Here is a 9382-nt window from a genome sequence, read left to right as displayed (position 1 = left end):
TCAAGCAGGATCAAATGTGTTCATTGATTTAGAAGATGATATTGTGCCTAATAGAGGAGTTGTAATTGAGGAGCTTGATGACAATTATAGGGCTATTGTTCCTGTTGGTAGGCAAACAAGGAAGACAACAGAAAGAAAAAAAAAACATGTGTTGTGATAGAAGAGCTCAATGAAGAACCAAATGGGGAACAAAGTGATGGAGGTACGCAAAAGGCAAAGGAATCTTGTACAAAGGCTGTTTCTGAAAAAGGCCAAGAAACAACACATCAAAGGGAATCTTCTGCAGTGCAAAAAGGCAAATAAAAAACAGTAGATAGGGAATCTTCTGCAATGAAAATGGCAATGAAAAATCAGAAAAGTGGGAATATGCCCCTGTAGACAAAGGGAATAGTAAAGTCACTTCTGTTTTTGGGAAAAAGAAGGCAAGAGCCTTTGGTAAAAGGAGGTGCAAAACTATAAAGAAGACACTTTATAAAGAAAACCAAATGTCCAATATAGTAACTGATGGATTATTTGAGAATGAAGTTGTTGAAGCAACTGTAGAAAAGAGCAATTTATCAAGATGTCATCCAATGAAAACAAGAAAAGCAAGAAAAATGACCACAGTCTGTGATGATGAGGAGTTAGCAGACAATGTTGACTCTGATTTTGTGTACCCTAACTTCAGTTGTGATGATAATGATGATGATCTTGATTTTGATGAATGGATGGAAAAACATATTGAGTGGGTTGGAGATAAGGCAAAAGGAAAAGAGCCAAACTCAACAAATGCTGGGGTTGAAGATTGGGATTGAAGTTGTTGAACTGGATTCAAAGGAGTTTGATTCTGATAATGTACAGTCTAAATATGACTATGATGATGACACTCCAATGAAGAATCGATGGGCATAGTTCAATCCGGCAACTGACATGGGAGATCCACAGTTTGAGATTGAGATGAAGTTCAGTTATTGTAAAATTTTTAGAGCTGCTGTCAGAGAACAATTTATAAAGATGAATATGGATGTTGTATTTGTGAGAAGTGAGACTTTCAAGCTAAGGGTTGTTTATGCATATCCAAATTGTCCATGGGAGATATATGCTTCTAAAATGGTAGCATGAGAAGAACTTTCAAGTTAAGAAATATGAGGGTGAACACATTCGTGGTATTGTTTAGGAGAACCCCACTATCAAGTCTAGTTGGATAAGTGCCAAATATATGGAAACATTAAAGACCAATCCAACTTGACCAATTAGCTCATTCATGGAGACTGTGAAGAATGACTATAACACTGGAGTTTCTAGGCAACAAATTTATAGGGTAAAAGATAGGGCATTGAGGCAAATTGATGGAGTATTCACATAATAATACTCTAGAATTTGGAATTATTGTGAAGAGTTAAGGAAGACCAATCCAGGAACAACAACGAAAGTTCAATGTGATTTCAATGAACAGTTGGGCAATCCAGTGTTTCAAAGGTTGTCTGTGTGTCTAGGTGCATGTAAAGTAGAGTTATTGTTGGATGCAGATCTATTATTGGATTGGATGGCTGCTTCTTTAAGGGTGTATATGAAGGGCAATTATTAGCAACAGTTGGTATAAATGTTAATAATGAAACATGGGTGATTGCGTATGCAGTGGTTGTTAGAAAATTATAATATTTTTTTATTTTTTCAATAATTGAATATAAATTAAATTGTGGGACCCGTGATTTTAAGCACATGACTATTACGAATTGGTATGTATCAATTGGGAATAGTCATGTTCTTAACGTGGAAAAATAAAATATTATTTATTTTGTTTGTGAATAAAATAATAAAACTTTATGTGAAAAGTTGCATTGTTTCATAGTAATTGAAACATTCCACTTCTTGGCTTATGGTTGTAACAGGAAAAGACACATTTGTTGATATTTTTCAGTCACATCTTTTCTGAACAGAGGCATTGTTGTCTATAAATAGAGAAGGTCTTACAACATTTCATTCATCTAATTATCATCCAACAATAGTAGTTTTTAGAGCATTCATAGTATTGTATTTTCATAAATATAGTGAGTTAGTAAGAGAGAGTTCATATACAATTTTGAGTTCGCTTTTCTTGGGGATTGTAGTGCTACTTCAATAAGAAGTCGATCGTTGTATCCTGGGAGACGTTTGCCAAGCAAATCCTAAAAGCACCTGTGAGGAGACAATTTCGTCTTAAAGAGATACAACAAAGTTCTAGACTCGATCATCTGTAAAGTATTCTTAAAATTTTCCTTGTGATTATTTTCTTGTATTTATTTCGAATTTATAGTGAAGTTTTATTTTCGAAATTCTGTAAATATAGCAATTATCTTTATTTTTGACCAACAGTAGTTGAATTTGAGTGCAAGGACTCATGGGTTTGGTTTCTGGAATTGCTAATAAAGGATGTTGAAATTATTAACCAGTTTGGATACACTTTCATATTAGATAAGCAAAAAAAGTTATTACCTGCTTTTGAGCAAGTTGTTCATAACAATAAACATAAGTTTTGTGTAAGACATCTTTTCACAAACTTCAGGTTACAATTCAAAAGAAAAGCTTTGTCTGACAAATTTTGGGGCGCTTTAAAAGCAACAATTGTTCCACACCTTGCAAGACAGATAGAAGAGTTGAAAAATCTTGATAATGATGCTTATGAGTGGTTGACTCAATCTGAAAATCCTCCCAGGCATTGGTCTCGATCACACTTCAGCACTCATGTGAAAAGTGTGATATACTTTTAAACAATCTATGTGAGTCATTCAACTCATTCATATTGGCATACAGAGATAAGCAAATACTGACCATGCTTGTGATAATTAGGTGTAAGTTGATGAGGAGGATACAAGACAGAAGGGACAAAATGAAGAAATGGACAAAGTCAATTTGCCTCAAGATTTTTAGGAAGGTAGAGATAAAGAAGGTAAAAGCAGATGGTTGTGTCACTATGTGGTCAAGTTGAGGCAATTTTCAAGTTGGTACTGGTGGGATATCACAGCATATTGTGGACTTGGATTTGAGGACTTGTTCTTGCAGAGAATGAGATTTAACTGGTTGGCCTTGTGTTCATGCAGTGGCAGTTATAAATTACAATGGTGGCCTGAACATAATGGATTTTATGGATGCATGTTATTCTACTCAGACATATTTCAAGGTATATGAAAACCTCATACTACCTATTAATGAGATGGAGTTGTGGGATTAAACTAATATGCCACCATGTGTGCCTCCTTCATGCTCCAAACAATCTGGAAGGTCAGAAAGAAGGAAGCATGAGAGCTAGATAGCAAGACTCAACACAAGGGTGAGTTAAGCAGGAAGGCTAATGTTGTTTCACATGTTCAAGACTTATTGAAGTGTGGCCAATATGGAAAAAATTGTCACAATAAAAGGACTTGTCATAGGAATCTACCCCTATAAAAAAAGAAGGTCGAGGTAAACATCTGAGGATGAACACTTGTTACTTTTATGTTTTTAGATAGAATCCTGCAACTAACTACATATTATTTTTTGTCTCAACCTAGCAAACTATTGAAACAAGTGAAGCTGGTCCCAGTTCAAGAACAAGGTGAGCTAAGCCTGCTAAAGTTGTGCAGAAAGGAAAATGGAAGAGAAAGGACACCACTACAGCTGGGAGTTCAAATATACCACCAAGTGATTCAGCTGCTCCATCATCAACATTTGCTTCTCCTGCATCAACTGGAAATTATTATGTATTGAGGAAACAACATGTGGTGCTGGGAGTATCAAGCTTGAGCAAGGAATGATGACGATCTTGCAATTAGTCCTTTTGAAATGCACACGTGTCCTTGTTGTTATTTTGAAATCACATACTTGTATTAGCTTGTTAGGTTATGTTATTTTGGATTCACAAGACAATTTTAGCTGGTTGGGTTATTTTAGAAGACAAGTTGGCTTATTTTGGAAGATAGCTTGTGTTATTTTGGAAGGCAGGTTCTGTTTGTTTGGAAGACAGGTTCTGTTATTTAGAAGGTTGTCAATGTTATTTTGTGCCCTATTTTGTTGTCATGCTGCAAGTGGAAATAAATTTGTATGTAGAAACAAGTTGTTAAAATGAAGATGTTGATTTTGTACATATCAAAAGTCTGATTACATCTTGCATTACCAAAACATCACATTGTATGCAAATTACATCATTCACATTCCAATGCTCGTTACATAGCCAAAATGCTCACTCCCATTACATAACCAAAAGCACCGTACATTACACCAAAAGCACAGTACATTCCTAAAAACCCTTATTCCACCTGATCCACCATTCCCTCCAAATATGAACCTTGCAATCAGGATCTATGACATAACCAATACTGCCGAAAGAACCTTTTCTCTGCATCTTGCCTTTGCTAGTGAATTCTCTAGAAATTACAACCTTATCTACCCTGCACAAAACTCACTCTATAAATTCATATTTGCACCTGCTACAATTCAAAATATCATATTTTACCTCAAGTCCAGTTTTTTTTACCTTTGTACACACAGCAAATCGCCTCCCAGGATTCGAAATTGTCAAAGAGGTTCGAATTCTCGCATTTTTACTACACTAACACACCATCGCATGTTCCTCTATTTCTTCTTTCTTTTATGGGTTAACACGCCATTATAGTCGAATAAACCATTTGGGCTACTCACTTCTTCCAAATTGTAGCTCTCAGGTCTCAACCATGGAGTTTTAGGTGGCCTTAGGTTAAATGTGAGGTTGACGATGACTGATGGGGTTAAAGGCTAATCGTGCGAAATTGGGCCCCATTTCAATTTTTTATAAAAAAATTTCCAACCCCAAAATACCCTTCGAATTTCGTACGTAGAATGGTCAGTCCGTTGGTAGGGTGAGTCTCACGGGTGCCACGTCATCATTTAACGATTGACCACACAGTCAACTTAACATAAGGATGAAATTAGACGATGTTGAAAACGTTAGGGTGTAAATTGATGAAATTGATACCCTGGGGTCCATATTGAGAACCACCCCAAACCTGCAAGGTGTCTTTTGTCATTAGCCCAATAACAAATAAGATATTAATCAAAACTTTCAATGAAAATATGATAATTTGTTGTTTTAACAAATCAAATATTCATAATTAATTTGATTATAGGATTCGTTTGGGACTACTTCTCTAAGAAGCATTTTTGCTCATAATTTATAAACACTTCTGAAAAGTATTGTTATTATAAAAACGTTGAAATTTTCATAAGAAATTTAAAAGCACTTGGGAGTGCTTTATGAAAAAGCATATACATGTGATTCTTCACAAAGTATTTCTATGACCCATAAGCACTTCTAAATTTTTATACCAAACCCTATCAAAAGCATTTTATGCTATATTATCAATATCAATGTGATATAACATGTTAGATGGGTTAGATTAGTAATACATTTTAAGTGACGTGAAATCTATGCATAAATAATAACAAAAAAAATATTGTACTTCAACTGAAGACCCCCAAGTCACAACTTGATTGTTAATTTGTTAAAAATGTATGAACTTGCACTTATTTGTGAGCTGGGTGGGGGGAGCTGGGTTTAAATAGAATATTTGGAGCACGGGAAAGGGAAAAGGTGAAGTTCATATTTGCCATTTTGGAAATAATGAGGTATGGAAAAAATACCATCATAACATCCACCACCTTCTTCCACCAGCCCACCAACCAATGCATACTTCTCGGATCAAATCCAATGGCGGACGGTTGCCTGTTAGTGAGAGACTTCATAGATGAATCATTGATCTTGCCTGGTTGAAATGATAAACTTCAAACAGGCCACGTCAGCAAGTTAGTTAAGAGTTAGTTAAACAGGGAACCTATGTAACTTGTTTGTTAGTTTGTAGGACTGAGGAGGGAAAGAAGATCATTCTTGTATAAATGTGGCGAATGTGTTTGATAGTAAGTCACTGAGAAAGTAATAACCAAAGCTTCAGAGGCTTCTTTTCAATATCAGCACTTAATTCCATTTCATTTTCATTGCAGCACAGTTAAGTGGAAAGGTCAATTCCTTGGAAGCCCAATTAATTCAGCAGGATCTTTAATTACACAGTTTTCCTTTCAGAAATTGCTTTATTACCATTGAAGCTTGGCATGTTATTGCTTTTCTAATCAGCAAGTTTAGTAGTTTTCTGGCATTTCTTTATTAAGTTCTTAAATGGGTTGTCTAAGAGTGTCACTTTCGATCTTTTTTTGCAAGAATATGGGATAAGATGAATGCAGAATCCAACCCGTTATTTAAATTTTCACTCTAAGTTTGCTAAGTATTAGTGTATCTTGGTGAAGAAAGTTGTTCTTGGTATTGAATTGTTTCTTGTCTTGGAGAAATTAAGAGGGTCGTCTATTTAGACTAAAATTTTGAACTTTTTAGAGTTGGCTTGAATTTGCCCTCAATATACTTGACTGGGAATGAGTTATCATGTAAAGAACATAAATGGAAATACTTTTTTTGAGTTGAGTTTTATGGTGCAGGGAATGAAGTAGCTAGCTGGACAATATGTCTGGTTGACTAGATTTTTTTTTTTTTTTTTTTTTGGGGGTTTGTGGTTACCTGCATATATCATCTGTTTTATAGCACTACATGCATATTTTAATTTTCTCAACATGGCTGCCTTTTCTTTTTGGTTTTCTTGGGCATGTGGATCACTCATATATGCGCTTAAGAATGTGCAATTGGTTCAAATTCATTATGGATTGTCTCGTTGTGTTATTAAATTTAGGCATTGTGTAGTAATCACCTTTTCATATTTTAGGTGAATTGTTTAAGAACAGGTCGGCATCTGTGGAATAGGGTTATGGCTTGCTCTGAAGTTGGGAGTTGTGGAGAATCAAAGCCAATACAAGTCAATGATGCTACGAGGAAGCCACAGATTCTACTTGCTGCTACTGGAAGTGTAGCTACCTTAAGGTTTAGTAACCTCTGCCATAGTTTTTCTCCATGGGCAGAAGTAAAAGCAGTTGCCACGGGATGAGCTTTGCATTTCCTTGATAGAGCATCACTTCCCAATGATGTAATTCTTTACACAGATGAGGATGAGTGGTCCAGTTAGAACAATATGGGTGATAGCGTGCTTCACATTGAGCTTCGTTGTTGGGCTGATATCATGGTTATTGCTCCATTATTAGTAAACACACTGAGCAAGGTAATATTTCATAACATGGATGTCTCATTACTTTATAAAGTTGTTTTGAGTTAGTATATAGTAGAAAAGGTCATACCTAGCTAAAACTAAAAGTACATTCTAGCATTAGCCTTATAAGATACAACTTTATGAGATTATCAAATGGATAAAAAAAAAATCTCATTCACAAGGCAACAAGCTGACAATTGTTTTATATTTGGGACTTATCAGTTAAATCTAGTTGTTTTTAGGCAACTGGATCTTGCAAGGAATTGCAGAAAGCAGAGAAGGCGCATGCTTTTAGAGTTGGGGATTATATTGCTTCTTGATTGCCTTCTTTTCTTGTCATTTCACTCAGACAGGGAAAATAAAAAATAATTTGCTTTGGTAAATTTGGCCTAATATAATTCATTGTATACATAAATGTATGTTTGTTTGGCTTTGCTATACTTTATCTGGTTTAATGTCTAAAATCTATAGTTTGTACTCTTACATTTGTGTATGTGTTTTATAATTGATGTCCCATGTTTGTGTAGATTGATGAGGGATTGTGTGACAATATACTCACCTGTGTTGTACATGCATGGGATTACAGCAAGACTTTCTTTGTCACACCGGCCATGAAGACCTTATTGTGGAGCAGTCCCTTCATGGAGCGACATATGATGTCTATTGATGAACAAGGAATTTCTCGTCCCACCAATCAGTGGTGTAATGGTTGAACCTTCCATAATCCACTCTACTGTAAGACTCTTTTATAGTCACGATTTCAACAACGTGACGTTATTGCTTAGCAAGATGTTTTCTATGTGGTTTGTTGGGCATGCAAACTGGTCTAAATTGAGGCTTTATGCATAGCCTATTTTCTTTTGTTTTAAGAACATGTTGGCATCTCATGAATAGGTTATGACTTGTGCTGGACCTGGAATCTCTCATTGGGAGCCAACGCAAGCTGAGGCTGCTCTGAGCAAGCCACAGATTCTCCTCGTTGCTAGCGGAAGTATAGCGGCCACAAAGTTTGCTCACCTCTGCCGTAGTTTTTTTGGATGGTCAGAAGTAAGAGTAGTTGCTACAAAAGCATCTTTTCATTTCATTGATATTGCATCACTCTCCAGGGATGTAATACTTTACACCGATGAGGATGAACGGTCCAGATGGAACACAACAGGTGATAGCTTGCTTCCTATTGAGCTCCGCGGTTGAGCTGATATCATAGTTATTGCCCCATTATCAGCAAACATACTAGGCAAGGTAATATTTAACATTCTGGAAATCTCATTACCTTATAAAGTTGTTTTAAGTTAGTATTTCAAAAGAAACTTTCTTTTTCTTATGTTTCTGTATATGCATGGGATTTCAGCAAGCCTTTATTTGTTGCACCGGCCATGAACACCTTGATGTGGAACAATTTGTTCACCCAACGACATATCAGGATGATCAAAGATGAACTCAGAATTTCACTCATCCTTCCTCTCACTATAAATGGTGCAATGACTGAAACTAATGAGATTTACGGTGCTGTACAATGTCGTTTACAGTCACGATCTCCGAGAGGCCATGATGCCAGTATATAAATGTTGTTTAGCAAGCAATGTAACGCTACCGTCTTGAGACCTGATCATAGAATTTGAATTGCAAAGTATAACTTGCTAGAGTTGTTGCTGTGATTTTGTATTAGATGCATATTGTGTTTTGTTTGTCCCATAATTCGCTCTAAATCTCATAAGAAATTATCCATGTTTTATCTTAGGAAGTATCTGAGATTAAAATAATAATAGTAATTAGGTGATTGCATTGGACACGCTCTATTTGAGAATGATACAGTGTTCAAAGAAGTGACACATCTCAAAAAGGCGATAATGTAAAGCTCTTTGATGTCATCTTCGCTATTGTGAATATCATATCACCCTAAACACGAGACTGATGTTATCTTAAGTTATGACTCTCTCACATCCATAATTACTAAAAGCATCGTCACCTTTTATCAATGTGGTAAAACAAAAGGAGTGCCTTCTACTAAGAGAGTGCAATTATACTATTATATTGATGCAATGAAAGAACTTTGCTAATGTGAATTGCCCATTTGAATGTGGGTAATTTATGACCATTCACCAAATACGAGTTCCCCAATTATCCACGGCCAAAAATCATATACTAATTGACTGCATCATAGCTATCCATTTTAATTTATGACTATTGATGAAATAGGGGTTCCCCAATCATCTACTGCCAGAAATCGTACACCAATTGACTGCAACATAGCTCTCTAGTGTAAT

General features: G+C 35.7%; 2 pseudogenes; both read left to right on the top strand.

Moving 5' to 3' along the window:
• Positions 6326 to 7900, top strand: LOC18771914 (annotated as a pseudogene).
• Positions 8013 to 8680, top strand: LOC18770556 (annotated as a pseudogene).

The sequence above is a fragment of the Prunus persica genome, chromosome G7, assembly GCF_000346465.2.
Source record: "Prunus persica cultivar Lovell chromosome G7, Prunus_persica_NCBIv2, whole genome shotgun sequence".
NCBI lineage: Eukaryota > Viridiplantae > Streptophyta > Magnoliopsida > Rosales > Rosaceae > Prunus > Prunus persica.
The sequence above is the reverse complement of the archived record's forward strand: the minus strand, read 5'-3'. Positions and strand labels throughout refer to the sequence as shown.